Source organism: Arachis hypogaea, chromosome 16 (genome assembly GCF_003086295.3).
Source record: "Arachis hypogaea cultivar Tifrunner chromosome 16, arahy.Tifrunner.gnm2.J5K5, whole genome shotgun sequence".
NCBI classification, from domain to species: Eukaryota; Viridiplantae; Streptophyta; class Magnoliopsida; order Fabales; family Fabaceae; genus Arachis; species Arachis hypogaea.
The window spans coordinates 89,506,742-89,518,403 of record NC_092051.1 but is presented as its reverse complement, the minus strand read 5'-3'; the positions used below and the strand labels follow the sequence as shown (position 1 = coordinate 89,518,403).

Below are 11,662 nucleotides of genomic sequence, written 5' to 3'. Positions count from 1 at the left end.
TAATGAAAATATCAATATAAATTCATGTCAATGCAAATGAAGTGCAAGTATCATAAAAGATTGGCATTGGCAGGTAATTAATATCATCCCACAGTGTAAAATAAGTCACTAAGCACCAAAATAATTCAAGAAAGGATGCAACAGTTGAATAAGAACATTTAACACCAATGGTAAAATAATAAATTTAGAAAAGAAAAATAAAAATATGCACAAATTTAAAATACAATGAATGAAATATACAAGTAAATTAAGTAAAATAGAATGAAGGTAAAAAAGAATGAGAAGTGAAAGAAATAAAGTAAGAAAGAAAGAAGAAAAAAGAAAAGATAGAAGAGACTAGGATTAGAAAAGAAAGGACAAGATAATTGGCGCTGATCTGGATAAGTTGTGCGGCGCAGGCGACGCAGACGCGTGGGGTACGCGTGGATGAGCATTGTGACCCAAAAGGCGCAAACACGCAAGGCACGTGTACACGTGGGTAGAAGAATGTTGGCACTCCAACACTAAGTCAAACGCTAATGACAGCAAATTTATCTGGTTTATAAGAAAGGCATTTGAGTCAACGTTGACCATCAGACGTTGACTCCAACTTGAAGCACCAGAACTTGCAATTCAAACAGATCTCTTCTCAACAGCCAGGGACACCAATTGGAGCAACTTCAACCCAATTTCATCAAGGCCAAAAGCCCAATTCAGAGATTGAAGATCAATGGAAGAAAGTGTATAAATAGCTTAGAATTTAAGTTAGAGAGGACTTTTATTTCATTTTTACTTTTTAGCTTAATTTACATTTCCTGTAATTCTTTCAATTTCGCAATGTATCCTTCGATTCCATTTTCCATTTTGAGAGCTATGAACAACTAAACCCCTTTCATTGGGTTAGGGAGCTCTGTGTAATTCAATGGATCAATATTAGTTTTCATTCATCTTCTTTCGTTTCTCTTGATTTTGCTAGAAAGCTTTCGTTCTTCATCCAATTGGATAGTTATCTTGGGAAAGAAGCTATTCATAATTGGATTTCCTCTGAACCTTGGAAGAGGAATGATGAGATCATGCTAGAAATGCTTTCTCACAATGGATTAGATTGGGGTTTGGATGGATATAGTGACATGTAATCCTACCAATACTTTGATCTATGAATTTGTGTGGTATAATCAGTGACCAAACTTCATCTATTCCCATGAGCACTTAAATCAAGGAATTCGGCAATTGTTCATGCTTAGAGAGATTAGATTGCCAATGAATTGGGATCTAATCACCTAAGATTGCCAAGGAGATCAATGAATGCATTGATTGAGGAAGAGATGAAAATGAACTTGATCTAGAGAATTATCACATCTCCTAACCCTAATGAGCTTCCCTATCTCTGATCTACCCATTCTTTTATATTCTGCGTCTTTAATTTCATGCTTAACACCCATTCCTATTTAATTTCTTGCAATTTAAGTTTCTGTTTTTTATATCCTGCAATTTAATTTCTGCCTCTTTAATTTCTTACAATTTAAGTTTCCGCCAATTTTACTTTCTGCAATCCCAATTCAATTCTGATTTCGCTCAACTAGCACAATTCTCCAATTAACATTGATCAATCTACCAATCCCTATGGGATTCGACCTCACTCTATAGTGAGTTTTTACTTGACGACAACCCGGTGCACTTGTCGGTAGGAAATTGTTGAGAGACAGTTTTCGGGTGAATCAAGTTTATGGCGCCATTGCTGGGGATTGGTTTTGTATTGACAATTACTAAATTGGAGGATAACTAGATTGAGCACTTTTCTTTTTGTTTGATTAATTGAATTCTGATTTCAGTCGTTCATTGTTGTTATCTACAATTTTTAGTTATTTTTCTTGAATTTATCTTTACTTCTTTACTTTCCAGCAAAACTAACCCACTAACTCATTAACTGTTTGATTAATTGCCTCAATTGCTCTAACCATACTTTTTCATTAATTGTGAAATTCTCACTTGCTGGTTGCTGCTTGTTGTGCTACTTGTATGACAGGTAGAAGAGAGGTTTCAACCTCCTTTGATAGTGAACCGGAAAGAACCTTTATGAGATTAATAAGGAAAGCAAGAGGAAAAAGGGCTATTGGTGTAGAAGAAGAGGAGGAAGACTTAGATATAACCATGGTGGATGATATGGAAAACCATCATGAAGGAGAGGTGAATAATCATGCCAGAAGAGGTGCAGCCAACCCTGCTGGACAAGAGAGGAGAGTTCTGGGATCATACATCAATCCAAACCCAGGAAAATGTGATAGTAGCATTCAAAAGCCAACTATCCATGCTAATAATTTCGAATTGAAGCCTGACGTTAGGATTTTTGCTAGTAAAGAATTTTATAAAAATAGTCGCGTTGTAGATATAGTTTCTAAACCAACAGAAATCCCTTCGTACAAATGTTTTGGTTGTCACAAGTAACGAACCCCTTAAAAATTGATAACCGAAGTATTTAAATCTCGGGTCGTCTTCTCAAGGAACTGCAGGGAAGTATGTTCTTATTATTGGTTATGAAGATTGTAAATTGGGGTTTGAAGATGAGGAACAAGTAATTTAAATGGCAAGTAAAATAAATAAATAACTGTAAAATAAAATTTTTGGCAAGGTATGAGAAATATTAGAAGTCCTATCCTAGTTATCCTTATCAATGATGATGAAAATTGAATCTTAATTCCACTTAGTTAACCTTTACTTAAAGCAAAGGAATGTCAAGCGACTAATTAGTTTGATCTTCAGATCCTAGTTACTTCCTAAGAAAAGATTGGGATTATTGAACTTCAATTCAATTAGCAAAGGTAACAATTATCAATCATGTTGAGTTTGATAACTCCTGAGTTACTGATTTCTTAACCAAGACCAAAAGGGAAAAAGTAGATCTATTCGAATAAAAATGTCTTCAGATTGGAAGCAACAGTAACATAAATAAAAGAGAGCAATAATAAACTGAAATACATCAAATAATATTAATTAAAATAATCATCTGTAACATAGAAAAGTTCATAAATTGAATTGAGAAAATAAGTAATTAAAAACGAATATTGAACCTGATAAAAAGGGGAAATCATGAAAGCAAGAAAAATCCTAAATCCTAATCCTAAGAGAGAGAGGAGAGAACCTCTCCCTAAAAACTACATCTAAATCATGAATAGTGAATAATTGGAGACTCTCCTCGAATGGATGCATTCCCCCACTTCATAACCTCTGATCTGTGCCTTCTGGACTTGGATTTGGGCCAAAAAGGCCTTCAGAAATTGCTAGGAGCATTTTTGTAATTTTTGGTGCGTGGCCTCTGTCACGTGTCTGCGTGGGTCACGTGGTCGCGTCATCTGGAGTTTTCCTTATCACGCGATCGCTTTAGTCATGCATCCGCGTCATCTGCGTTTCGCTTAAGGCGCGCGATCGCGTCAATGACGCGGTCGCGTCACTGCCATTTCGCGCTGGCATGCGGCCACGTCGTCCATGCAATCACGTCACTGCCAGTTTCTCCAAAAACTCCGTTTTGTGCTCTCCTTCCATTTTTGTATGTTTCCTTTCCATCCTTTAAGTCATTCCTGCCTTAGAAGATCTGAAACTACTCAACACACGAATCACGGCATCGAATGGAAATAAAGGGTTTAAAATAATTATGTTTAAAGCATAGGAAACATGTTTTTTTCACATACATCACATAATAAGGAAGGAAAAGTAAAACCATGTAATTTTCATGAATAAGTGAGTGAAGGATTGAATAAATCACCTAAATTGAGCATAAAATATATCATAAAATATGGGTTTATCAACCTCCCCACACTTAAACAATAGCATGTCCTCATGCTAAATCCAAGATAAACATTAAGGTAAGGTTAAAGTGGTGGAATCTCATGCAATGCGATCTATTCTAAATGCAGCTACCTAAATGAATCATGCAATTCTAATTGTTATTCACTTGTATATAAAACTTACATGTAGTTAAATTAATTCACATTCTCAAGGAATCATATATGCATAGCCAAACCTTAGATAATGATAAAGCACTTTTACAATTGAGATGGGAAAGAAAAATATTTTACAAACTTGCAAGACAATTAACAATTTAAGCAGAGATATATGTTGATGAGCTATTGAACCCTCACTGGATTTTGTGTTTACTCTCTAGTCACTCAGTGTTTATTAGGTTAATCATTCTATTCTTATTTTTATCCTTACTTTCTATAACTTTTTTCTTCATCTAATCAATCAACAATTATAGAATATAGGCATACAAAAATCATGAAGTCTTTAATTAAGGTTGTAATGGGGCCAAGTTAAGGTAAGGGTATATGTATAAGGCTAAGTGAGCTAATAAGTGAATCCTTGATTAGTCTAAGATCTCACCTAACATACATACTTTGTAAGGCAAGAATTTCTTTACCTATTCACCCAAATTTTCCCACTTTTGATGTTACATGCTCATGCATTAGTTTTAATTTTGTCCCATGTGCATTGCTTTATTTTGCATTTGGGGAATTCTTTTGTATCCCCTTTATTCAAATACTGAAAAATAAATTTTTTTATGCAGGTATGCAATTATGCAGTATGCAATGCGAGTGAATAATATTCAGGTTCAATTGAAAAGGAAATAAAAATAAATAACACGAAATAAAACTGAAAAAGGAACGACCATACCATGGTGGGTTGTCTCCCACCTAGCACTTTTAGTTAAAGTCCTTAAGTTGGACATTGGATGAGCTTCCTGTTATGGCGGCTTATGCTTAAATTCATCCGAAAATCTCCACCAATGTTTGGAATGCCAATGGCCTCCGGGGTCCCAAACTAGGCATGTAAAGCTTCTGAGCAGCTTCAAACAGATTCTCAGGTTCCCGGGGTGGCGAATGTCAGAATAGATTCCAGGATCCCAAACTTTGCTTTTAAATCCGCCTCCGTCTTGATCTATATTTTTCCATCCGGGTGGTTTAGAAAGTAGATTCTCACCATGGTGATCAACATTTTTCGAGATCCATTCGATTGATCATGATGCCAATCCGTACACTTCGAGTTGAAGCGTGGAACCTTATTGAACCTTGTGCACCAGCTCTGAGTACGAGCCATTTCCTTCTTACTCTTAAAGCCGCAGAGAGCTCTAAGCTGGCCATCTATTTCAAGCAACCCATATTCAAGTGGAAAAATAAAGCTAAAGGTTAAGGATTGTACCCACTTAAAGCTTGTATTGGGTGGTAATAGCCTTGGGATAAGTGTTTCCAGTGGTTCTGTAAGTTCTACTCCCTTGTGCTCTTCTGTGAATTTCTTCACTTCCTTGCAGACTTCTTCAAATGCATCCATGTCCTGATCAAAGCCTTCTATGTCTTCCTCCTCACTTAAGTCATAAACGGGAGGTTGAGAGAAATCTACCTCCGTATCATCTTCGTATTCACTTGGGGAAGATTCTTCGATCTCAGAGAATTCACTTGCGGATGCAAGTTCATTACTAGGAGAACTTGACTTGAGATTATCATCATCAAGGAAACTTGCTTCTTGGATTATTCCGTCTAGTTCTTTAATAAAGACTTGCTTTGGGAGTTGTGCACTATCCTCCTTAGCATCAATTGTAACGTCCTTGACAGAATTTTCCACAATTCTGGATTCCCATGGAAGTTCAGCTTCTCTTATGTCTTCAACCAACTCTTCTTCTTTTACAATGATAGCTTCCTCTACTTGTTCTAGTAGGAAGTCATGCCTTGTTCTGTCTACTGGAGTTTCTAGTATCTCCTTCATACTACGCTCTTCATTAGATTGTCCACATGGGGCTGTGGGAGGTCGTTGAATGTTCGAACGTCTAGAAGATAATTGACTTACTGCTTGCCCAGTTGATGAAGGGTTGTTTGAAGTTGATCTACTGTTTCCTTGAGGCGAACTTCTGATTCTCAGGGTGATGGATTTGGACATGGTACATGGGGAAGTGGTGGTGTTTGGGAGTAATTGGATTGGAATTGGGGTAAATAAGCATAGGGTGGGGCTTGTTGGTAACTACAAGGTTGTCCACCATGTCTATTGGCTTGGTATGCATTGTAGAATGGTCTTTGTCCACGATATCTTGGACGGTGTTGTTGCCTAAAGGGTTGATCAGATCCTATTGGCTCCATCCATCTTTGATTGCTCTGACCTTGATGCATGTTCTTGTTATAACTTTCACTCCTTTCAACAATATTAGAACCAAACTCAAAGCGAGATGGGTGAGAATTCATAGTAGCTAATAAAAATAAAAAAAAGGAAAATAAAGACAAATAAACAAGCAAAAGAAAAGTATTTACAATAACCAATAATAAGGCACACAATTGCAGTTCCCCGGCAATGGTGCCATTTTGACGTTAGGATTTTTGCTAGTAAAGAATTTTATAAAAATAGTCGCGTTGTAGATATAGTTTCTAAACCAACAGAAATCCCTTTGTACAAATGTTTTGGTTGTCACAAGTAATAAACCCCTTAAAAATTGATAACTGAAGTATTTAAACCTCGGGTCGTCTTCTCAAGGAACTACAGGGAAGTATGTTCTTATTATTGGTTATGAAGATTGTAAATTGGGGTTTGAAGATGAGGAACAAGTAATTTAAATGGCAAGTAAAATAAATAAATAACTGTAAAATAAACTTTTGGCAAGGTATGAGAAATTGGAAGTCCTATCCTAGTTATCCTTATCAATGATGATGAAAATTGAATCTTAATTCCACTTAGTTAACCTTTACTTAAAGTAAAGGAATGTCAAGCGACTAATTAGTTTGATCTTCGGATCCTAGTTACTTCCTAAGAAAAGATTGGAGTTATTAAAGTTCAATTCAATTAGCAAAGGTAACAATTATCAATCATGTTGAGTTTAATAACTCCTGAGTTACTAATTTATTAACCAAGACCAAAAGGGAAAAAGTAGATCTATTCGAATAAAAATGTCTTCAGATTGGAAGCAACAGTAACATAAATAAAAGAGAGCAATAATAAACTGAAATACCTCAAATAACATTAATTAAAAGAATCATCTGTAACATAGAAAAGTTCATAAATTGAATTGAGAAAATAAGTAATTAAAAAGGAATATTGAACCTGATAAAAAGGGGCAATCATGAAAGCAAGAAAAATCCTAAATCCTAATCCTAAGAGAGAGAGAGGAGAGAACCTCTCCCTAAAAACTACATCTAAATCATGAATAGTGAATAATTGGAGACTCTCCTCGAATAGATGCATTCCCCCACTTCATAACCTCTGATCTGTGACTTCTGGACTTGGATTTGGGCCAAAAAGGGCTTTAGAAATCGCTAGGAGCATTTTCTGTAATTTATGGTGCATGGCCTCTGTCACGCATCCTCGTGGGTCACGCGGTCGCGTCATCTGGAGTTTTCCTTATCACGCGGTCACTTCAGTCATGCGTCCGCGTCATCTGCGTTTCGCTTAAGGCGCGCGATCGCGTCAATCACGTGGTCGCATCACTGCCATTTCGCGCTGGCATGCGGCCGCGTCGTCCATGCGATCGCCTCACTGCCAATTTCTCCAAAAACTCCGTTTTGTGCTTTCCTTCCATTTTTGTATGTTTTCTTTCCATCCTTTAAGTCATTCCTGCCTTAGAAGATCTGAAACTACTCAACACACGAATTACGGCATCGAATGGAAATAAAGGGTAATTAAAATAATTATGTTTAAAGCATAGGAAATATGTTTTTTTCACATACATCACATAATAAGGAAGGGAAAGTAAAACCATGCAATTTTCATGAATAAGTGAGTGAAGGATTGAATAAATCACCTAAATTGAGCACAAAATATATCATAAAATATGGGTTTATCAAAGCCTCAGCTCATAACTCTTGTGCAAAACAACTGTTCTTTTGGAGGAAGTGCTCAAGAGGACCCTAATGAACATCTCACTAAATTCCAAAGGATATGTGACACAGTTAAATCTAATGGTGTTCATCCTGACACCTATAGATTGCTATTGTTTCCATTTTCTTTGAGGGACAAGGCATCAAAATGGCTAGAATCATTTCTAAAGGAAAGCTTGACAACCTGGGAGGATGTAGTGAACAGATTCTTAACAAGTTTCTACCTCCACAAAAAGTAAACAGGCTAAGAACTGAAGTGCTGATATTCAGACAGCAGGATGGTGAGACTATTTATGAAACATGGGAGAGGTTCAAGGATTTGACAAGGAAATGCCCCCTGATATGTTTAATGAGTGGGTGCAACTTAATATCTTTTATGAAGGGCTGAATTGTGAATCAAAGAAAGTTGTAGACCACTCATCTGGAGGTTCCCTTAACAAGAAGAAGACCATTGAAGAATCCATTGATGTTATAGAGACAGTGGCTGACAATGAGTATTTTTATGCCTCAGACAGAAGCAACAACAGGGGAGTCTTAGAATTAAACCAAATGGATGCAATCCTGGCCCAGAATAAGATGATCACCAAGCAATTGGCTGAATTGACCAAGCAAATAGAGAAGAATCAGGCTGCAGCTATCCACACTCAACCATCACCTCAAGGAGAGTTGGACATAGATGAAGGAGTTAACTAGGAGGAAGCTAATTACCTTGGAAATTTATCTAGGCAAGCTCATGATCCATATTCTAAAACCTATAACTCTGGTTGGAGGAACCACCCAAACTTTGGGTAGGGAAACCAACAAAACCAAGGCCAAGACCACACAGATCACACAATCCAACCCAGTATAACAACTCCACTTACTAAAACTCCAACCAAAGACCATACCAGACCATACAAAACACTTATTCATAGCCACCATACCAAAGCCATAATAACCACTCTCAACACCCCAATTTCAACCAACCATCACCACATGGTGATGACAGAATGGCCAAAATAAAAGCTATGTTTTCAAACCTTTGCAAGGAGTCTAAAGACATGAAAAAAATTCAGGGAAGAAGTAACATCTAGTCTGCAAAATCAAGATGCTGCCACTCAGAAACTTGAAGCACAAGTTGAATACTTGTCCAAGCGAGCCCCTGGCTACAGCTCCAGTAATGCCACCAAGACAACTTCAAGAGAGGAATGCAAAGCTATTACCCTTAGAAGTGGAAGGGAATTGACAGAGAATTCAAGGGAGACTCAAGAGGAGAAAGTAGAGGGTAGTTCAGATGACAAGGAAGAAGCACACACTTCTGCTCCCAATCCATAAAAAAAAAAAGAAGTTCTAAGGCCATATATCCCAAAGGCTTCTTACCCTCAGCACTTAATGAAGAATTCAAAGGACAACCAATTCTCCAAATTTTTGGAGATTTTCAAGAAACTTCATATCAACATTCCCTTTGCTGAAGCACTAGAGCAAATGCCACTCTATGCTAAGTTTCTGAAGGAATTAATGACCAAGAAGAGGAGCTGGAGGAATGATGAAACTGTGGTATTAACTGAAGAATGTAGTGCTATCATCCAACACAAGCTGCCTCAAAAATTGAAAGACCCAGGAAGCTTCCAAATTCCTTGTATAATAGGGGAAATAACATTTGAAAAAGCCTTACGTGACTTGGGAGCCAATATAAATTTGATGTCCTTAACTATGATGAAAAGAATGAAGATTGAGGAAGCCAAACCAACAAGAATGGCCCTCCAATTGGCAGATCGGTCATTCAAATTTCCTCATGGAATAGTAGAAGACTTGTTAGTGAAAGTAGGAGACTTCATCTTCCCTGCTGACTTTGTGGTATTAGATATGGAGGAAGAAGCTAAGGCTTCAATAATTTTGGGGAGGCCGTTTTTAGCTACTGCTGGAGCCATCATTGATGTCCAAAAGGGTGAACTTACCCTTAGGCTACATGATGAGAGAATGGTATTCAATGTATTCAAGGCCATGAGCTATCCACCAGAGTCACTAGGAGAGTGTATGAGGCTAGATGCAGTGGAAACTGTGATGCAAGAAACCTTTGAAGAAGTACTTGAAGGATTTACAGAGGGTGATTCCATGTTAAACGTTGAGGTTGCTGATGACAATTCAGCTGAAGTGTCTATTCCAAGCACATCAAAGGAAAGGAAAAAGGAGAAAGAAGCACCCAAACTGGAGCTGAAAGCACTGCCTCCTACTCTTAAGTATGCATACTTGGGAAGTGATGGAAGTTACCCAGTGATCATCAATTCTGCCCTTAGTCAAGAACAGGAAGAGGAATTAATCAAGGTGCTGCAAAAGCACCAAGATGCCATTGGATGGACCCTTGCTGACTTAAAAGGGATAAGCTCATCCATATGCATGCACAAGATCTTACTGGAAGATGATGCCAAACCCTCCATTCAAGCCCAAAGAAGACTAAATCCTGTCACGAAAGAAGTGGTCCAAAAAGAGGTTATAAAGCTATGGCAGGCGAGAGTAATCTATCCCATTTTAGACAACCCATGGTGAGCCCTATCCATGTGGTTCCAAAGAAAAGAGGGATCACAGTTGTACCCAATGAGAAAAATGAACTCATCCCCCCAAGAATAGTAACAGGTTGGAGGATGTGCATTTACTATAGAAAACTCAATGAGGCAACAAGAAAAGATCATTTTCCACTCCCTTTCATGGATTAGATGCTGGAGAGATTGGTAGGACATGCATATTACTGTTTTCTTGATGGATACTCGGGATACAATCAAATAGTGGTTGACCCTGGAGATCAAGAGAAAACCTCATTTACCTGTCCATATGGAGTTTTTGCTTACAGGCGCATGCCTTTTGGATTGTGTAATGCCCCTGCAACTTTCCAAAGATGCATGTTGTTTATTTTTTCAGACATGATTGAAAAGTTCATTGAAGTCTTCATGGATGATTTCTCAGTTTTTGGAGATTCCTTCCCTAATTGCCTAAATCATCTTGCCTTAGTGTTAAAAAGGTGCCAAGAGACAAACCTAGTTCTAAACTGGGAGAAATGCCACTTTATGGTGACAGAGGGGATTGTCCTTGGTCATAAAATTTCAGGAAAAGGCATAGAAGTAGACAAAGCTAAGGTGGAATTAATTGAGAAATTACCTCCACCTAGCAATGTCAAGGTAATTAGGAGTTTTTTAGGCCATGCTGGTTTCTACAGAAGGTTTATCAGAGATTTTTCCAAAATTGCAAAGCCTTTGAACAACCTATTAGTTTCTGATACACCTTTTATGTTTGATCAAAAATGCACAATAGCATTTGAAAAACTGAAAAGAGAACGTTCCTCAGCACCTATTATTACCCCACCTGATTGGAATTTGCCTTTTGAACTGATGTGTGATGCATCAAACTTTGCTGTTGTGGCAGTGCTGGGGCAGAGGAAAGGCAATTTAGTGTATGTTATATATTATGCCAGCAAGGTTTTGAATGAAACTCAAAGGAATTATACCACTATTGAGAAAGAATTACTGGCAATAGTGTTTGCATTTGACAAGTTTAGATCATATCTCATTGGATCTAAAGTGATTATTTTTACTGATCATGCAGCACTAAAATATTTACTTACAAAACAAGAGTCAAAACCGAGATTGATAAGGTGGATTTTGCTATTGCAGGAATTTAACATTGAGATTAAAGATAAGAAGGGAGTGGAGAACAAAGTAGCAGATCATTTGTCCAGAATTCCCTGTGAAGAAGGTAGCACCCACAAATCAAGTGTCAATGAATTCTTCCTTGATGAGTAATTAATGCTGGTTCACAAGGCACCCTAGTTTGCAGACATTGCCAATTTTAAGGCTACTAGGGAA

General features: G+C 37.5%; 1 non-coding gene across 1 annotated transcript; it reads right to left on the bottom strand.

The window, feature by feature from the left end:
- Positions 1-8,067: 8,067 nt before the first annotated feature.
- Positions 8,068-8,174, bottom strand: LOC112759882 (small nucleolar RNA R71). Its single transcript, XR_003180347.1, has one exon. It is a non-coding gene; the product is annotated as a small nucleolar RNA R71 (small nucleolar RNA).
- Positions 8,175-11,662: the final 3,488 nt, after the last annotated feature.